Genomic DNA, 19132 nt, shown 5'->3' with positions numbered 1-19132 from the left:
TTGTAACAACCCTCGTCGCTGTTTACCGAATAACCACTGATTATCGTTAAATTGAAACTGATCATGACTGATAAGTGAACCGAATAAACTACTGAACTGACTGACTGAAATCTGAAACTGATTGATTGAATATATCTGTTTGAATTGTATTGCTATCTGTTGCCTGTTTGATTATCTGTTCATGTTTTTATGTTTAAATTGCGAATTGAAGGCCTTATCGGCTGCCGAACCGGAAATTGATTAGTGTTCCATGATCAGTAGAATTTATGTGATTTTATGGTGTATTTATCCGAAATTTGATTTGATATGATTAAATCAGATTAAAATAAGCTTAATGTCAAGAGTTGGCGTAATTACCAATTTGCCATCCTAAAGGGCCACTTGCTAGGCACTTGTGAGACTTGGTCAAATGCATTGCATATCATTTCCTCAGCCCGTTTGTCCTTGCTAGCCGATTAAAGAGAAAAAGTGAGAGGGATAGAGTGATTTCAACACATTTAGCTTGGTGACTTGAAGAACTTGTAGGAGATTTGCATAATTGAGCCTCCATACCTCTAATTCAAGACCTAAGGTAGTGTAATTACCCCATTGTTTGTGAATTGAACTTGTTCTTACATGATTCATGTCAAATTTAGTGGATTAAGTCAAGAATTGGTTCATTAATGTTGAATTGGAGCTCATTCCATGCATGCATGTTTGAATTGTTGAATTTTGAGTTGATTCCATGGAGAATTGTCACATGCATGCTCATGGTTATGTTAAGTCCATGTTGTCATCTTGTTTTTGGAACAATTGGCTCCTTAGAGCATCAAATTTGAGCTTTGAAATGGTTTTAATCCATGCATGTTTGCATGTTCTTCATATTCATGAAAATTGGTTTGAATTGGATTTATTTGAAACACCCTTGGGCTTTGATTTTACAATTGAGCTTTAGAATCATGTTAAAGTGTGAGTTTTGATGTGTTTTCTGGAAAATTGGCCCAAGAGGATCGAATTTATGGTTTAAAAACTTGGTTTTGAGCTTGAGGTTCAAATCTGGAATTTCCAGAATTTGGACTCACGCTCGAGCGGGGTGACTGGCGCTTGAGCGTGGAAATCGTGCTCCCGGCATTTTGTTCTGTTTTGAAGTCCGCTCGAGCGGAATAATTAACGCTCGAGCGGGACAGTGTGTCTTATGCTTGAGCGGGTGTCGAGCGCCCAATCGAGAGTGATTTTCACCTTTCCAGCACTTTTGACTGTTTTGCAGAACGCTCGAGCGGGTAAATCTACGCTCGAGCGGAAACCTTTGTCTGCATGTCCGCTCGAGCGGAGTAACCTATGCTTGAGCGTGACCCTTGTTTTCTAAAAATTCTAAAAATGCTTTTAAAGTACATCTTTGCATCCTCATCTCATCCTAGGCATTATTAGGCTTAGTTTAAAGCATCTTAATGAGGATAGGATGTAGAACCACACCGAGGCAAATTAGGGATTAAGTTTATATCTTTCCCAACTGTGTAGCTTAGTGTGCGTTCAATCTGTAACTGTGTAGGGTTGGCGATTGGGGACACGCTCTAGTTTTACTGTAGCCTAGAAACTCTATGAGTAACAACTGTGTAAAGATATGTTCAAAATGATTATCTTCTGAACAATTGAACTGTACTTCTTTCTGAACTATTACTGTTAATTGAATGAATGTATGTTCTATATTCTGAACTGTATTGTGGCATCCTTAGCAACTACTGGCTACTGCTACTATTACAGAGATCTCTGTCGGTTCCCTTGTTGGAACCACTACTGTTTACTGATTGATGGCCATCATTTACTGTTCGGTCTTTTAAGACCTACTATTTACTGTACTGTTATGCTAATGGATGTACCACATATGACTGTACTGACTGAATGACTGAAATACTGATTTAATGAACTGTTTTCATTACTGTAAGGACATTCATTCTTAACCCCTTTACGCATTGTGTTATTCACTGGGCTTTAGCTCACTGCTCATATATATATGTAAGTGTACAGGCACCAGACTGTGGTTAGAAGCGTCGGGGTAAGCTCCAGTTTTGTCAAGCCAACCTATGTGCCTCACTGCGAGGTTCCGAGCCTGTCGAGCTAAGGCTATGGGTGTTTTAGTTTTCCCCCTTCTGTATTGTTTTGTGATAACTGAATAGAATGTATAGACTGTACTGTACTGTTAATAGAGATTGAGTCCCTGATCGAAATGAATGTAAATATCGTGCGTACTGTTCTGTACTGGTTATGTATATATGTATGAAAAGTCTTTTTGCATACAGACTGTCACAACTCATTGGACACTGTTTATTTACTGCATTGGCTTCCGCCAGCCCCTGTACTCTGTATTATTGTATTACTGTTAAGCAGGCCTTCGGTAATCTTGGATTACTGGCCGGTTACGGTGCTAAACCCATAGGGGCGGGTTTGGGTCGTGACAGTAGTGGTTGCGGCGGCAATAAGGTGGCGGTGGCGGTGGCGATAGGTTGGTAGGAGAACGGAATGGTAGTAGTAGTTAAATAATAATATTTTTTTTAAGTGCCAACAAAAAAGATAATAATAATAAAATTTTATGGTAATTCCATGATGAAATGGAATGGCCATTCCTTAGGTTGGAGAATGGAATAGACATTCTCATATTTTGTTAGAATAGCCATTCCAATAGAATTACTATTCCCACTTAAATAAGACATACCAAATAAGGGAAATGGAATACAAAACTAGAATAATATTCCATTCCAACCCATTTCATAATACTAAACGTGCCCTTACCCCTTCTTTGATGGATTGCTTCAAAAAATACTTTCGATTTGCGAGTAATAACATAATAAGAAACAACGATGTTAATGATAATTGTAGATTTTGATGGGGTAGATTGAAATTTTAGAATGACGAAGAAAATGAAAAGAAAATAATTGAAATTTTGGAAGAAAATGAAGAGACTCTAATACGAAAAATACTTTTTTTTAATTTTTTAATTTTTTTTTTCCTAGATTGTGTAACATTCTAATCGTCCATTGTGAGAATCTTGTTTGGTTTTCTTGAGGCAACGAGCAAGCTCTCACATGTAACAGTCATGGCATTTTTCAAATTCTCGTCTGAGCTTCTAGCACTAATTCTTGAGTTTGTGTCTTATAAGTAATTAGGGTTAGGATATATTGCGAGGAAAAAATAATATTTTATTTTATGATTGGTGTAATAGAAATTAAAATTTTAATATTTTAATTGGACGTACTGAATTAATATTTAGATACAAATAGAATCACCTCTAAATAATAAAGGGAAAACTACTACACAGTGGATTCGTTAAAAATTAATTATTGATCGATAAAAAACTTTATCATTTTATACTTTAATATTTGTAAAATTTAGCATTAATTTATAAATATTTTTTTAAAAATAATTTATTCCTTTAATTTTGTTCCTTCCAATTTCATCCATAATAATATCAAATTAAAAAAAATTAAAAATAAAAGAAAAGAGTGAAAGCGCTTCACATAAATCTTAACTGCATCATTAAAAGTTGAATTGGACGGCGTCAATTAAGAATGTACCATTTCTCAAGTATACATTGCCCTGTAATTTTCCAATAATAAAGTATGCTCTGATGTTGACTTCCAGGTGAGATTACTTTTGTTATACAACAGGTGAGCTTACTTAAACATTGAAGAAGAGTAAATTATTTTATGGCTCCAAAAATTAGCATATTCTTTTTTACACTTATGAATGGTCATTTTGAATAAGAATCAAGTTCTAATTTTTTAATGATGACCATGGGATCTCAAATTTTATTTTATTCTAAAGTTATGTTTGGTTCATCCACTTAAGAAAGTAATTAGAAAAGAAAAAAATATATAAATAAAATATGAAAAAAAATATAATTACATTTTACTTACGTTTCATACATATTTTCTCTTCTATTTTCAAATTTGTCTTCAAATTTACGAATTAAATGCGGTCGAAACAATTGATCATAAGTGATTGACATAAAAATTAATCTGTTGTCTTTAGACAATTGAATATTTTTCTCCTTATCTAGATTTGTATTTTGTGTAATGGTCTACTCTAGGGGTGTAAATTTGGCACAGGCCACCTAGGCCCTGGCCGGCCCATGTCAGGCTTGGATAGTGCTTGAACATTTTTTTTTTTTTTTTACCAAAATTTTATTTTTTTCCATAAAAAATGACATTGGGCCTTGGGTTGAGCCTTGAGTGGGCCTTGAGCGGGCCGTGAGTGGGCCGGACCGAGCTTGGCTTTAAAATGATGGCACAGGACCAAGCCCAGGGGTCCTAGACTGGGCCTAACCAGGCCGAGCCCACCTCGAGTCGCAGGCCATTTTACACTCCTATTGTACTCCTTTCTCACATATTTGTAGACTCTACAAATGTAGGTTCATTGGTGTGAGAGAAAGACAAATATACTAACATGATATGTCTCTTATACAAATTATTATTTTTAAAAATAAATATTGATGAGTGACCTTTTTGGTAAAGATGACAGCGGTGCTATTTGGTGCTGAAGTGGTAGAATTTGTGAAGAGAGTAAAATCCACAACTTTCTAGTCTAGTTCATGATCTGGACTAAAAATTGTTGTTTGAGTCTATGGAGCCCATAACGAGTCCCGTTTTGATAATTTAAATTGTTCATTTTGTAATGTCCTTCATATATATCATTTACAAAATAATAATAATAATAAAATAAGTCGATAAGATATTCGTAACTTATTCAATTTATCGTGTTTGTTACACAAAAAAATGAATGGCTATTTTTTAGAGACGTGCAATAAATTGAATATAAGTTACGATTATCCAATCGATTTAATTTTTTGTGTATATGATATATATGAAATATTATATAAAATGCATGATTTGGATCATTGAAATAGACTCCACGAGCTCAAACAACATCCTTTAGTTCAAATTTTGAATTGGAAGAGAGTCAAGTCCTATAAAAACAAGTTGGGCTTCTCTCAAGTTCGAATGTGAACTTGAGGGGTCTGTAGAACCTACTACAAATTTTGTTTTATTAATCTGAACTGTTTATTTATAGGACCTGTACTGTATGTCATTTGTGAAAATATTTAAGTTGATCCTATAATCATAACATTTTCATTTTATCATATTTGTTTTAAAAAAAAAAAATGGACAAGAAGTAAGTTTTTGAAAATAAGCCATTCATTTTATTGAAACAAACACAATAAAATGAAAATACTACAATTATTGAACCGACTTTTTCTTTTTTCTTTTCATGAATGATATATGCGGAGAGTCCTACAAAATAAACGGTTCAAATTATTAAAATATAACCTGTAATGAGTTTCACGAGCTCTCAAGTTCAAATTTAAACTTGAGAGAAGCCTATATATAAAAATAGTTAAAAAAGCTTGACATTTGGTATGAAGAAGCAATAAAGGAGCTTGACACGTTGCTCTGTGACTGCTTAATAAAATCCTATTTACGCAAAAAAAAAAAAAAAAAATCTATTTATAGAACACATATAAGTTGCCACATGAAGGTGAGTCTTACATGTGAGAATTTATGTGTAGAGACTTTTTGTGCATGTAACATTATTTTTTTCGTAAACCAATACTCTGTCAAAGACGCCTTCCCTCTTCCAATAAGTAGGGGTGATAAACGAACCAAATAGTTCGAACTTGACTCATGTTTGACTCCTTAAAAACTCTTTCAAACTTAATTCGTTAGCTAAATAAGTCAAGCTTAAGCGCATTTTAAAACTCGTTAAAGTTTTCAAACAAAGCTTGAACAGTTAATTATTTGTTCGGCTTTATTCGATAAGCTAACTACATAAAAGTACCAAACTATTCGAGTTTGGCTCAACAAAAGTTCATTTGATACCGGTTTGATTTAAAAATGTTACTTATGTGTATATTTTTCATAAAAAAATACTAACAATTATAATAAATTAGAATTTAGACAAAATCATAAATTTAATATTAAAATTAAGTGAATTAAATATAACAATTTAAGGCGAATTACACTAATAGTTCCTGTAATTTGAGACTTGTGTCACTTTGGTCCCCGACTTTTCAATTGTAATACATTTGAACTTAAATTTTGAATCTTGTTCCAAATAAAGACAATCAAAGATGTTTCCTTTGCAAAACGGTCCATTTCAAGGGCAAAATCATCATACAACTTATTTTTTGTTGGTTAACTTGTATATTGTTTGAAATGTAAATTCAATGAATAATCTGACACTTTCTTGGTTATAATATTTCGTTTGGTTTGGTTTTTATAATCTATTTTTAGAAAAAAATTTTAAGAAGCTAAAATTAAGTTGGTAATTTTTTTTTTAAAAAAAAATGTTATTTTTATATAATTTTATCTTTTGGGAGGATAGAAATAATTTTTTAAAATTATTATTGTTTTGATATTTATTTTCATTAAATTAGTTTCTATTTTTTCAAAAGTCAAATATGGTGACAACTTATTAAACGAATCTATTAAATCAAAAAATTCAAAATTAAAAACATTTCATATATTAAACATATTGATTAAAAATTTAATAACTATCCATGACATGATAACCATTCAAAAATATTTGTTAACAACAAAAATAACCATCTATTACGTGATAAGTATCCAAAAACATCAACAAAAACAATCACTATTATATGATAATCATCCAAACACACACTAAAAATTAATTTGGTAAAAAATAAAAATACAAAAATGTAAAAGACTTATCATTTTTATATAATTTTATTTTTCGTAGGTAGAAATAATTTTTAAAAATTTAAAAATAACCTTTTGACTATTATTTTTGTCCAACTAGTTTATATTTTATCAAATTAACGATTTTATCTTTAAAATGGAGCATTTTCAATTTACAAAGGAAATGATGTCTTCAATTGTCCTTATTTAAAATGAAATTCAAAATTTAAAATCAAATGTATCACAATTAAAAAATCAAATATCAAAATAACACAAGTCCTAAATTACAAAAACCATGAGTGTAATTTGCCAAACAATTTATTTATTACTTTCAGCTTTTTATCGAATAGTTTCAACTTTTTATCAAAAAATTAATGATTGGTTTTGAAGGATCACGTGATTATATCCTATATCAATCACAATTCACCATACCCTTTATATTTTTCAATTATCTAATATAAATTCGTAAATTCCATTATTTTCACCAATCACACAACTAGAGCTGGGCATAGGGTTATCCGACCCGTCCAAACTGCCCTTCTCGATCCGATCAGCACACATATGAGCAGTTTTGCAAATACATTAGGGTCGAGTGCGGTTTGGATTTTGGCAGATTTTCGAGTTGTGGGCGGGTTGTGGGTTTGAACCGCACTCGTCCAACCTGTCCGCATTAACAATTTTTTTTTTTTTTCTTCAAATCTGGACGCATTGAAACTAAGAGATTAGATTTGAAATATTTCATCTTTGAAACTAAGAGATGATGATTGTTATGATGATGAAATATTTCAAAAAAAACTAAGATATTAGATGAATGATGAAATACAAAAAAAAACTAAGAGATTAGATTTAAAATCATTCAATGATTTTTTTTCTTTGAGTTTGAGAGATTAGATTAGGGTAATATTAAAAAAAAAAAACGGTTCAGATGTGTTTTTCTTTGAATTTGAGTGAGTGAGATCCGCACGCATTTGTTTTTTTTTAATGATGATGATGATTGTTATTTTTTTGTAATTGTTGTAAGATATCTCTCTCTCTTTCTCTCTCTCTTTCTCTCTCTCTTCATTTATTTGATTTTGAATGATTTTGAATGATTTTAAGATTTTAAATGATTTGTTTGTCTTAGGAATTGATTTTGTTGTGTTTTTAATTTTATAAGTTTTAATTCATTAATTATTAATGTTGAAGCATTTTAAAAAATTGGAAGAAAATAACCCAAATTAAATATTTACAAAATGGGAAAAAAATCAAAATTTAATTTTTAAAGGAAAAAATCCAAACCGCGAACCGCCCACAACTGTCCGCACATCCGCAAACCCTATCCACACAAACTGCAAACCGCACTGCTGGCGGTTGTGGTTTGACTTTTTCCCAAACCGCATAGGTGCGAGCGGGTCAAAACCAAACCGCAAACCGCACAAATCCATTCCACGAGCACCCCTGCACACAACCATTGAACAACACGTGATATATCCAAGACTGACCAATAACTTCTCATTTTTATCATTCATACCAAGAAGTCAAGTCACATTCCCAATGTCACCATCACATCACACCCACACAGTAGTGACAATACACACCCCTCACGCAACCAACCAACCAATCACAATAGTGACAATACACACCTCTCACGCAACCAACCAACCAATCCAACTAGTTGCCGTTTGGTAGGAGTGTAAAAATGGCCCACGGTCCGTGGGCGGCTCGAAGCCTGCTTACGGCCCAAGGTGGACCCAACCCGTTTAGGCCCGGGTCCGAGCCCAGCCCAAACCCCAAGGCCTAGGCCATCATTTTTTAAGCCCGACCCGGCCCGTGGCCCACCTATCGGCCTGCTTAAGGTCCATTTAAGGCTTGACTTAAAGCCCAATGTCATTTTTAGTGAAAAATAATAATAAACTTTTGGTAGAAAAAAATTAAAAAAACAAAAAAAAAAAGTCAGATCTGCCCAAGCTCGAGGCTAGACCCAGGTCCATCGGGCAGGCCAAGGCCTGAATACCCCTAGGCTTGGGCCTGGGCCTGGGCCTAATTTTTTGGCCTGCGGGCCACCCCACCTTGCCCTGAATTTTGACGAGAGCGCGTGAGGCCCAACATGGACTGGGCCGGGCCATATTTACACCTCTACCGTTTGGCAACAACTTCTCCTAAATAAATATAAAAAAATAAAATAAAATAAATAAAAAGGTAAGATTAAGGATATCAAATTTTCTACTAAATAAATAATTAAATATCTCAAATAAGTGTTGTGTAGTAGACCCTACACTTTGATTATTCATTTGATAAAAAATTTGAGACCTATAATATTTTCTTAAGTAAAATCTATACACTTTGTAGCTCGGCTTTTCGCGCTCCTTTCGGAAGGCGAATAGCCCTACAGTTCGGACGCCACTTGTGGTTCTGAATCTGATTTCACAAGTGTAATGTGAAACAGTGAAAACACAAAAAGAGTCCAAATCCGACAATTCTTTTTTGAAAAATCGATGTTTGAATCAAATGTCAAAAATGGATTGCTTTGCCAGATTTCAGAGTCGCCACCTAAATATTTTTGAGAAATTTAGGAAACCTAAGACTTGTGCTAAAGGCCATTAGTCCGTCATTACCAAAGTGTCTCGGCTCGGGAACTTAGGTACGAGAAGGGAAGGTCATGAATTGAGCACCATACTCGCCCGATCAAAGATCGGACTCTACTAATCATGATGTGATTCTTATTTACATTATATGCTCTTGTTCCGATTTATTAGCTATTCTTTACTATGTGACGCACACACAAATATAGACTAATTTGTAAGAATTGGAACATTTGATTTCGTGTTTTATTTGAAATTGTTTTGTGAATTTGCCACTTGAAAAAGTGGGCTTAAAATGGACATTAATCAAACTATCCCAATTTAAGCAACTAACCTTCATCCACAGGCATTTAAACAGTTATATCATTCAAGCAATTAGCCTCATGAAAGTATGCTTTGATATGGTAACACAAATATTCAATACAAGACGCTAAAACACAGAATTACTCACCTAGTACTCCGAGCCAAAACAAAGCAAAATAATTAGAAAAAGATGCATGCTCCTAATTAATTCAATATGACTAAATGCAGCGCGCATGCATTATTTATTTTATAGGCTTAGCTATGAGCATGGCATATGATCTCGTTCAAGACATGCGATAAGGCATGTATTCAAGCAATGAATTTGAACATTTGATATTAGGTTAGCGTGATGAGCCGAACCTTGGATGCATGTAAGACAATGGATGCAAATCATAAGATCGCTAATTTGAAAAATGATGTTCTATACTAACTATCGTAAGCAAATAATTAAAAGGGAGAAAGACGTGGGATTGGAAGACATACAACTTATTACACATTTGCCCTCGTGCAAGAGGGTGTGAATCAAAGTCCGAAAGTCCGAATTAAACTAATTATTACAAAATTGAATGAATAAATTAAATTATTAACTAGCTAACTAGGCTATTACAACAAGGATAACTATGATAAGTAAGCTAGCTATTTAAGCTAACTAGTTATAACAATTACAAATAAACAATAATTAAAACACTAATTATTAACAAGACTAATGGAATTAATTACAACAATACTCGGAGCATTAATTTATAATAATGATGTAAGTAGGATGCGCAAAGGTTGCATGCATAGTGTCCAAGAATAGCTCTGTCTGCCTAGGTCTACTCTGTTTCACCTTCAGTCACTGCCCTCTGTTTTCTGCAAAACACACTGCTGGCCAAACATTGATAGGTGATTGGCCCTCAATGAAGCCTGCCTGGGCTTAAAGAAGGCCGGTCGTGCCTTAATTTTATGCAAAATCCTGTTTTTGTGTTCTGAAATGAAAACGGTGCAGACATAGTTATTTTGAACTCTGTTTGTCCCTTCTACTCTTCTCTCTCATGTTAAGCCTCAAGAGAAGGATAAAGTCATTTCCAAAACCATCAATGAGCAAATTGGTTATGAGTTAGGGTATGATTTTGGACAAAAATTAATGAATGTAATGAATCAATAACCACCCCTCTTTTCTATCATAGAGTAAACTCAAAAAGGGAGGTAGAGACGCTTCAAGGTTCATCAAAACATCATGAGTTGACGTATGATGACCCTTGACACGATGTACTCGGCATAACGTCTGACCGAACCCAAGCAATATACCTCATTTTCTTTATGTTGGTTGGTTCATTTTAAGCCAATTTTCTTAGTCCTTTCCGTTCTTTAATCCATTAAGTCTAAGATGATTGTTAAGTCCACTAAATGAGAAGAAACGCCAAACGAGAGGTGTTTCTAATCATGAAAGTGAGACTATGCCGTTGATAATGAATCTCCGTAGAGATTAAGCCATTAAGCATAGATCTCTTTTACATGTTTTGAATAAGCTCAATTGGTTGAAATAACTCTTAAACAAATGAAGAAAAGAATAAAAGAGGGAGGTTGCAGAAATAAATGCTAGATTGCTTATTAAAATAGGACTCTTGACATGGAAGTTAAATAAAGAAAAGCCAAGAACAACATACAACAAGCTGTATATGAGAGCTTATGATACAACAAGCAAACTAACTAAAGCATGAACTAATTAAATGAATTAAAACAGCCTCTGAACAGCCCCTAAGGTACAAAAAAAAAAGTAGCTAAAAGCAAGAGAAAGTAAGTAAAAAGAGTAGAGAAAAAACTATGGAACAAAGCCTAAGGAAGGGTGACTAACCCCTCCACTTTTTGCAATTTTAAATCACATATTTCAGCCTCCAAAACAGTCCAAGAATAGTCCAAAAACAGCCCAAAAATAGTGGCTAAAAGTGTGTTTAAAGAGTACAAAAAGATAGACAAAAGTAAGAGATATAAAACCAGTAAACAAAATCAAGGAGAGATGGCTAAACCCCTCCACTTTTAAGACCTTTAAACCATGTTTTTCAACCTTTTTGGATTCTGAAAATCAGCATGTAAATCAAAGAAAATAGTGGGAAAACAAGAGGTATGAGCTATGGGATAAGGTGCAAGAAAGGTTAGTAAACCTCTCTGCCTTTGGTAGCCCGTTAACCCCAAGTTTCAGCCCACAAAACAATCTCAAAATAGTGTACAAAGCATGGAAAAGAGAAGAAAAGAGTAAAAAAGAAATAAGGAAGAAGATGCAAAAATTATACCTCTTGAAAGAGAGGATGCTTGCAGTTAAACAAACTTGATCCTAAACACCCTTAAGTTTGTGAAACTTAGGTTGAAATCTCAACAAAAAGCTCCAAGAACACGCTCTAATGGTGTATGTATTGTGTATGCATAGCTAAAAGGTGATATGAGGTCAAGGAAGCCTTTGGAAGGAAAATTGATGTTCTATCAATGCCTAAGCCTCTTGAAAGGTTTTTCTAACCTTAAAGTCTGAAGGAAGAAGTTCTATTTATAGAGTTTGAGCCAAAAAGATCATAAATATCTTCAAACAAAGATATTTGTTCAATTCTTGCCAATTGTCTGTTTGGCGCCATTGAGACTCGGCCGGGCCTCAAAACCCACGACTAGGCCTAAAAAGCAACCCAGAAAAAGTTTTCATTGAGGCCTGGGCGGGCCTCAATGGGGTACGGCCAGTTCTAAATACACCCGATTGGGTCTAAAAGACTACACTTCAGGCCCGAATTTAAATGGGGATATCTCCCTCATTCGGACTCGGTTTTAGGTGATTCTTGAGTCTAAATTGAAGTCCCAGAAGTCTAATTTCCAATGGTGGTAGCCTTACATTTAAATTCTAAGTATGCAAAGAGATATTCCTATTTTAGTAAAGACAGTTCATTTATATCCTAACAGATTGATGCCCAACTTCTTCCCCAACTAGTTTTCTTCCCTCCCTTCCTATTTCCTCCAACTCCAAACCTATAAATAAGATATTTTTAAGATTTTTTCAAAGATTTCACCTCCTTTTCATTTATTTCCACTTTATCCTCGCTCGATTTATCAAAAAGTACAATGTTTTAAATGAAATGCGAGCCTCGGAACATCGTAGAAATATTTGAAAAAATATTTTGAAATGAGGGTTTTAAGGTCTAAAATAGTTTGGCCAAAATGGGGTGCAAGGTTTGGAATTAGAGCTTGAATCCAAATTTCTTCACTGAGAATTCAAAAGATTGCACAGTGTAACTTTCATCATCGGGTGTTTGGAATAAAGCACCTAAATTTTAAAGGCGGTAAAAAAAAAATGGAGTGTCTACACACTTCCTTGTATAATTTTTCCATAAATATATGCACTTGACAAATTCATAAGTATAGATGTCGGAGACAAGACTAGGGCTGAGAATTCTGGTGTCAAACAGATCATCGCCATCGCCTCTCTACCTAACTCCGGCGCCGCCTCGATGGTCAGTGAACCCAACTCTGTCAAACAATCGGCCTCATTTGATTTGGTTTGTCCTACAAAAAAGAAAAAAACAATAGAAGAAAAAAGTGTTCAAAACGTCACCGTTTTTAAGGTTCGACAGTATTTTTGTAAAATATATATATATATATATATATATATTTTTGAGTGGTGATACATATACCAATTAATATATATGTTAATATATTAACTAATATTATGTTATTATTGCTGATCTTACTTATTATATAAATTATAAATATTCAAAATCCCTAAAATTAAAGGGATTTTTGGTGAAACCCCATTTTTTGGACCTTTTTTTAAGATAAAGGACAACTCAATGAATTCTCCTTCAAAAAGCACCTGAGTAAGAGAAGCCCGGCTCAATAAGGACATTCTATAATTTATTTATTTTTTTGACCATATTGCCCTCATATATATATATATATATATCATATCTTTAAACAATCTCAACTCATGCATACATCGATCTTGAAGACAATCTGTAAAGTGAAGATGATCTGCGAAATTCACGAAGACGATCTCAAAGTCTGAAGATCTCACCGCCGACGATCTCACCCTTGGTCAACAATACACGATCTTGCCATCCAAGATCAATACTCTCAATTAAATGAGGGATTACTTTGTAAAACTGTATAAATTTGTTGTTATTTTTTATTTGTTTTTGTTGATTTGCCGAGTTCAATCAGGTGTGTGCTCTATTTTTGTTTGACATGATGAAAGTAAAATTTTACTCTGGTTTGTGCTTTGTTTTTGTTTGACAGAATGAGAGTAAAATTTTACTCTGGTTTGTGCTCTGTTTTTGTTTGACAGAATGAGAGTAAAATTTTACTCTGGTATGTGCTCTGTTTTTGTTTGATAAAATGAGAGTAAAATTTTACTCTGGTGTTATCTGTTATGTTTTCTTAACATGCAAGTAAAATTTTACTTCATCTCAGAGTAAAATTTTACTGTATTTCAGAGTAAAATTTACTCTGAATTAAAAGTAAAATTTTACTGTGTTGTTGAATGTTTGTCTATGCAGTTTCTAATTTGTTTTCTGGTAAAATTTACTCTGAATCTTCAAAGTAAAATTTACTTACTCTGAAGATTCAGAGTAAATTTTACTCTGAATTGAAAGTAACATTTTATTGTGTTGTTGAATGTTTGTCTATGTAGTTTCTGATTTGTTTTCTAGTAAGTTTTACTGTATTTTAGAATAAAATTTACTCTGAATCTTAAAGTAAAATTTTACTGTGTTGTTGAATGTTTGTCTATGCATAAGAGAATAAACTTTATTTTTCATTAACCAGAGTAAAATTTTACTGTTGCGAAAACAGAGTACATACTAGATAAATGAATTATAGTTGAATTTTACTTTAGATCTATGGACAAACAAACAAAAAATTCTCGATTTTTTATTGTAATATATCAATTTATCATTTTTTTTTGACATATATGAGGTCTTTTTATCTCAAATATGAAATTATTGATCTCAAACATGAGTTCATAGGCATCAAATCTGAGATGGTGGTAGATTTCAATAGATGATTTTAAGATTTCAATTTTGTGAGATGGATCGAAAATGGAGATCAAAAGGGTTTAGGGCTTAGAAAGAGAGAAAATAAAGGGAAGAGAGAGGATACCAATAATGCAGAGATAGAAAAAGAGATAGAAAATGAAGAGAAATGATTCAGTGAGAGTTTTGGATTCTATGAAAGGGCATTTCAGCCTTTTCATCATATTTTTTATTTAAGAGACTTTTGAAACTATTATTTTATTTAGGGTGATTCTACTTACACCACCATTTTACCTCCTTACACCTTCCATACAAGATTGTTTTTTTCTTTCAATTTTATCCATATGTGAAATTACTTAAAAGGACAAAACACTAAAATTAAATGTATTTGATTATCTCCTTACATCCCCTGACCTTTCAATTCCTACTTGTCTTTTTCCTTTCTCAACATTTCTTTTCTCTTACACATCTCTTTTGGAAAACTGATAATCGTAGTGTTTTGATCATCAAAAAAAGCAATGGATGAAGAAACGGTGGTGAAAAACTATCAAAAAAGTGAAATGGTGAGTTTTTTTTTAGTTTGGTTGGTTTTTGTTTCGATTTTCTGGGTTGGTGTGCGACTTTTGTTCGGTGCTTCGAAATTGAATAAAATAACATAGTCCAACATCACAGTGCTGAAAAAAAAATATAAGTCTAGCATCACAGTGGGCTCCACTGACTTTGTTATGAAGCAAATTGAAATTCTCATGTTGTATGACAACATAATGCTGGGAAAAACTAGTTTGTCTGGTAACACAACACTAGATTAATTAAAATTCACTAGCATTTCATTATCGAACAGCCCCAGCATAAATTATTACCACATCATTTGGGAGGAAGTGGCTCCGTAATTGTATAGCCACAAAAGCCTGGAAAAAACCATTTATTTCGGCGTTATAGAACTAAATTTTTGTAAATTGTTTCACATTGTGTGACCGAACAGACACTTCAATGTGGACTCTACTGGCTTTGTTGGGAAGCAAACAAAAATTATCCAATTGAACAGTAACATAAAGCTGGGAAACAAAATTTTATCCGGTAACATAGAACTATAGTAGCTCAAATTATTTAGCATTGTATTACCGAACGGGCCAAGCACAAATAAAAAAACGTTGTTTAGGATAAAGTGGCTCTGGAAATATATAGCAACTAAATGTTTCGAGCAACTAAATGCTAGAGGGATCTATTGTTTCCGGCAACCGAACACCGGAATAATTCAAATTGTGTAACAGTATGAAGCTGAACTGGCCCATAGCACTGAAAAAAACAATGTTACTTCTAGCAAATGGTACCATATCCCTCCAAAACACTTCAATACCATTACAATGCATTACAAACAATAACAAATACATATGTTCGCCAAAATAAATTTCCATTGACATAAATATTGAATACAAAATAGATGTGAAACTGTTTAAATTTCTTACAAAAGTATGACAATTCATTACTTGTCCAACCAAGCATCCAGTTTACAAAAGATCCAAGGCATCCACAAAAACTATGCCATTAGGGAAAGTATATCCCAAATTCTGTACGGCCTAGGCATTCACAAAAACTATATCATCAAAAAAAAAACCTAGATCCCAAATTCTGTACGGGCTACGCTTTAACAAAAACTATGCCATCAAAAAAAAAAACTACATCCCAAATATCATGTACGGTTAACACAAAACCATATCCCAAAACGTATATAGGCTAGACATTATGCAAAATTATGTCATCAAACAAAAAGTAGATCTCAATCCTCATGTACGGTCCATCCTACGACGTTTACGATAGTAGACTTGATTCTCTGTACGTGTCGAAGTAGATCCCAAACTCTATCCATCAAGAACTTGCAGCATGCGACCAATGGTTTCATACAGCATGTCAGGGTGCAAGACACACTCATCACGACCGAGCCTATGGACTGCAGCACCAACATTGAAAGCAGCATCATTACACTGCAAAAAAATTGATAAAAATCATACTTATTTGATTTATGGTGAACCACTTAAAAGTGAAAAAGGTAATTCAAAATTTTCTTACCCACTCAGGATCCATAGTAACATCATTCTCGGGACGTTGAACACGTGGATCAAACTGAGAGTGATGTGTAGGATTTTGAACAACCCGATGCGAAACACAAGCATACCACTCACGGTATCCCCATACACATTCAGATGGCCTCTGCTGTACAGGCACACTACGAGCATTAATGGACAACACATGATTCTCCCATTGCGCCCATATCGTGTCATGGTATATATACATGATTCTGTACTGTCCTGGTTTACTGCCCCGTGTAGCTCGAACATGAGATAATGGTTCTGGGGGGATGGTTTGGACCCCACCAAACTGTCGCAAAACCCTACTGGGGTGATAGGGTTCAACAATATCAAAACATTTCAAACATCCAGTATAATATGCAACCTCATAAAGTGGATGGTGTGTCCTACATAAACGATATGGATCCCACTCGATCTATAAGAAAATTGTTCTATTTCAAGTTTCTAGTTTGTCTTGTTTATTTTTAATTTTTAAATGTTAACATTGTATTGTATCTTAAAGATCACAATCTAATCTTTTTGGGATACCTTGCCTTTGGATGTTACAGCTCATAAGAAAATTGACGTGAACAAATAGGTGTTGGTGAATATTCTTGTGATTTTGAAGGAGCCAAATGATATTCCAGTTTGATGACATTGACCTACTTGCAAAATGGATTGATAGTAAAAACATGAAACTGCACTTCTTTATAAGGAAAATACCATATTTTGTCTGTTCTTACTGTTGGACGTGTTTTTTGCTAAAATACTATGGCTGTTGAAAAAGTGAAGATGAAAATTAGTGCCAAAGGAGGCCATAAATCATTTGTGATTATAGGATCAGTAAGTCTAATTAACCTTGCTGACTATTACTACCAGTCATCTCTAATTCTCTTTTTTTATGTTATGTGAAGAAGAACCCCAAAAAATAACCCAAGCTACTGCTAAAAAGTTACTTACTAAAAAGTTTGGGGTAACCCAAATCTATGAAACAAGGAGATATCTATGAGAGATTCTGATTATAATTTTGAACATAAATTAAGAGAAATATTAAACAAAAATGGTAATCTTGAACTTAGTTTAATGGTATCTCCACTTTTCAAAGAAAGAGAAACATAGATGGGGCTCATAGCTGTTGGCCTCTAGGCATCATCGTTAATAAGATATTGTAATTTCTCGTACCATAACATGATAATTTGCTTCCTTGCTCTCTCTCTCTCTCTCTCTCTCTCTCTCTCTCTCTCTCTCTCTCTCTCTCTCCCTCCATGAAGGAATTTGATTGCACTATGATGCGGAACATGCACGTTCTAAATTTGGCATGAAGATTTTATTTATTTTTTAATATTTATGTTTATTTATTTTTATTATAGTTTAATTAGGACCCTAGCAATATTTGGTTTCTTATTTTTAGGATTTTAGTTTCTTTTTCTATTAGGATTTAGTTTCCTATTTTGCGGAACGTCCTCACATATCTCTTTTGTTCTTTTCCAAGGTGCTGTTGCAAGCTGAGACCTACAATGAAAAGTTTGTCCTCAAAATGGACATACTATCCATTTACTTTGCTGGAATTTGTTATTGAAATTAAATACGTATAAGAATTAACTAGTGTGTTCTATTTATGTGGTCCTTGTTTTGTGCTATAGTTCCTTCTTTCTATTCTTCTCATAAAATATGAACATAAAGTGGAAGAACCAAGAGTAATTTGCTTTTGGATCTGCAAATTTTATGTTCTTGAATGACTTAGTAAATCTCATTGGTTTTGGGTGATACATTGATTTGATGGTTCAAAATCACGAGGTTTGTTTCAAGGGATGCCCTCTATGTATTGAGGAATCACTGAATGCTTCAGTTGATTAGCTCAAGGATTGGAATCCAAATCAAGTTAGTCCATGCTCTTGGTCCAAAGTTAGTTGTATCAGCAATAAAGTTAGTCCATACAGTATGTTTAGGGAATTACAGTATGGGTCCAATTAATATGCCTAAATCCATCTGTGTTAGCCTTTAGCGATGAACTAATATTATTGAGAGGGTTGAAGATTCCATATCTAAATTCCATAGAATAATATGGCATGTTTAATATTTAATTCATGTGGACTGTCTCAGATAACATTGCTGGACACATCAAGCCACTAATTCTAGTGAAAGTTAAGTCACTACTGAAGTTAAATGAAATAATAATTCAATTGATTTGACTCTTCGAGAATAGCAATCTTGGTGGTTATTGCACCCTCATTTTGTTATTATTAGTATCTCCATTGCTTTCTCATATGGTTTTGTCTGCATTTTGTGTTTTACGCATTTTGGAGGTGGCTCTGTGAGACTCTGTTGAAGGATATGTCAACAGTGAATGAAATTTTTCTAGTACAGTTGCCTCAGTGAAATTGCTTTTGTACTTTTTCTAGTAGAGTTGCCTCAGTTGTCTTTAATTTTTTTCCACAACTATTGATAACCTTTTATGGCAGCTCTTTACCCATAGAACTCTAACCCTTTCCACTTAACTATCACTCTCAAAAAAAAGAAAAGAAAAAAGAAAGAGACAGAGGGCAAAA

This window comes from Camellia sinensis, chromosome 2, assembly GCF_055761805.1.
Source record: "Camellia sinensis isolate YWXY chromosome 2, ASM5576180v1, whole genome shotgun sequence".
In the NCBI taxonomy this organism is placed as follows: domain Eukaryota; kingdom Viridiplantae; phylum Streptophyta; class Magnoliopsida; order Ericales; family Theaceae; genus Camellia; species Camellia sinensis.
Note: the sequence above shows the minus strand (reverse complement) of the source record.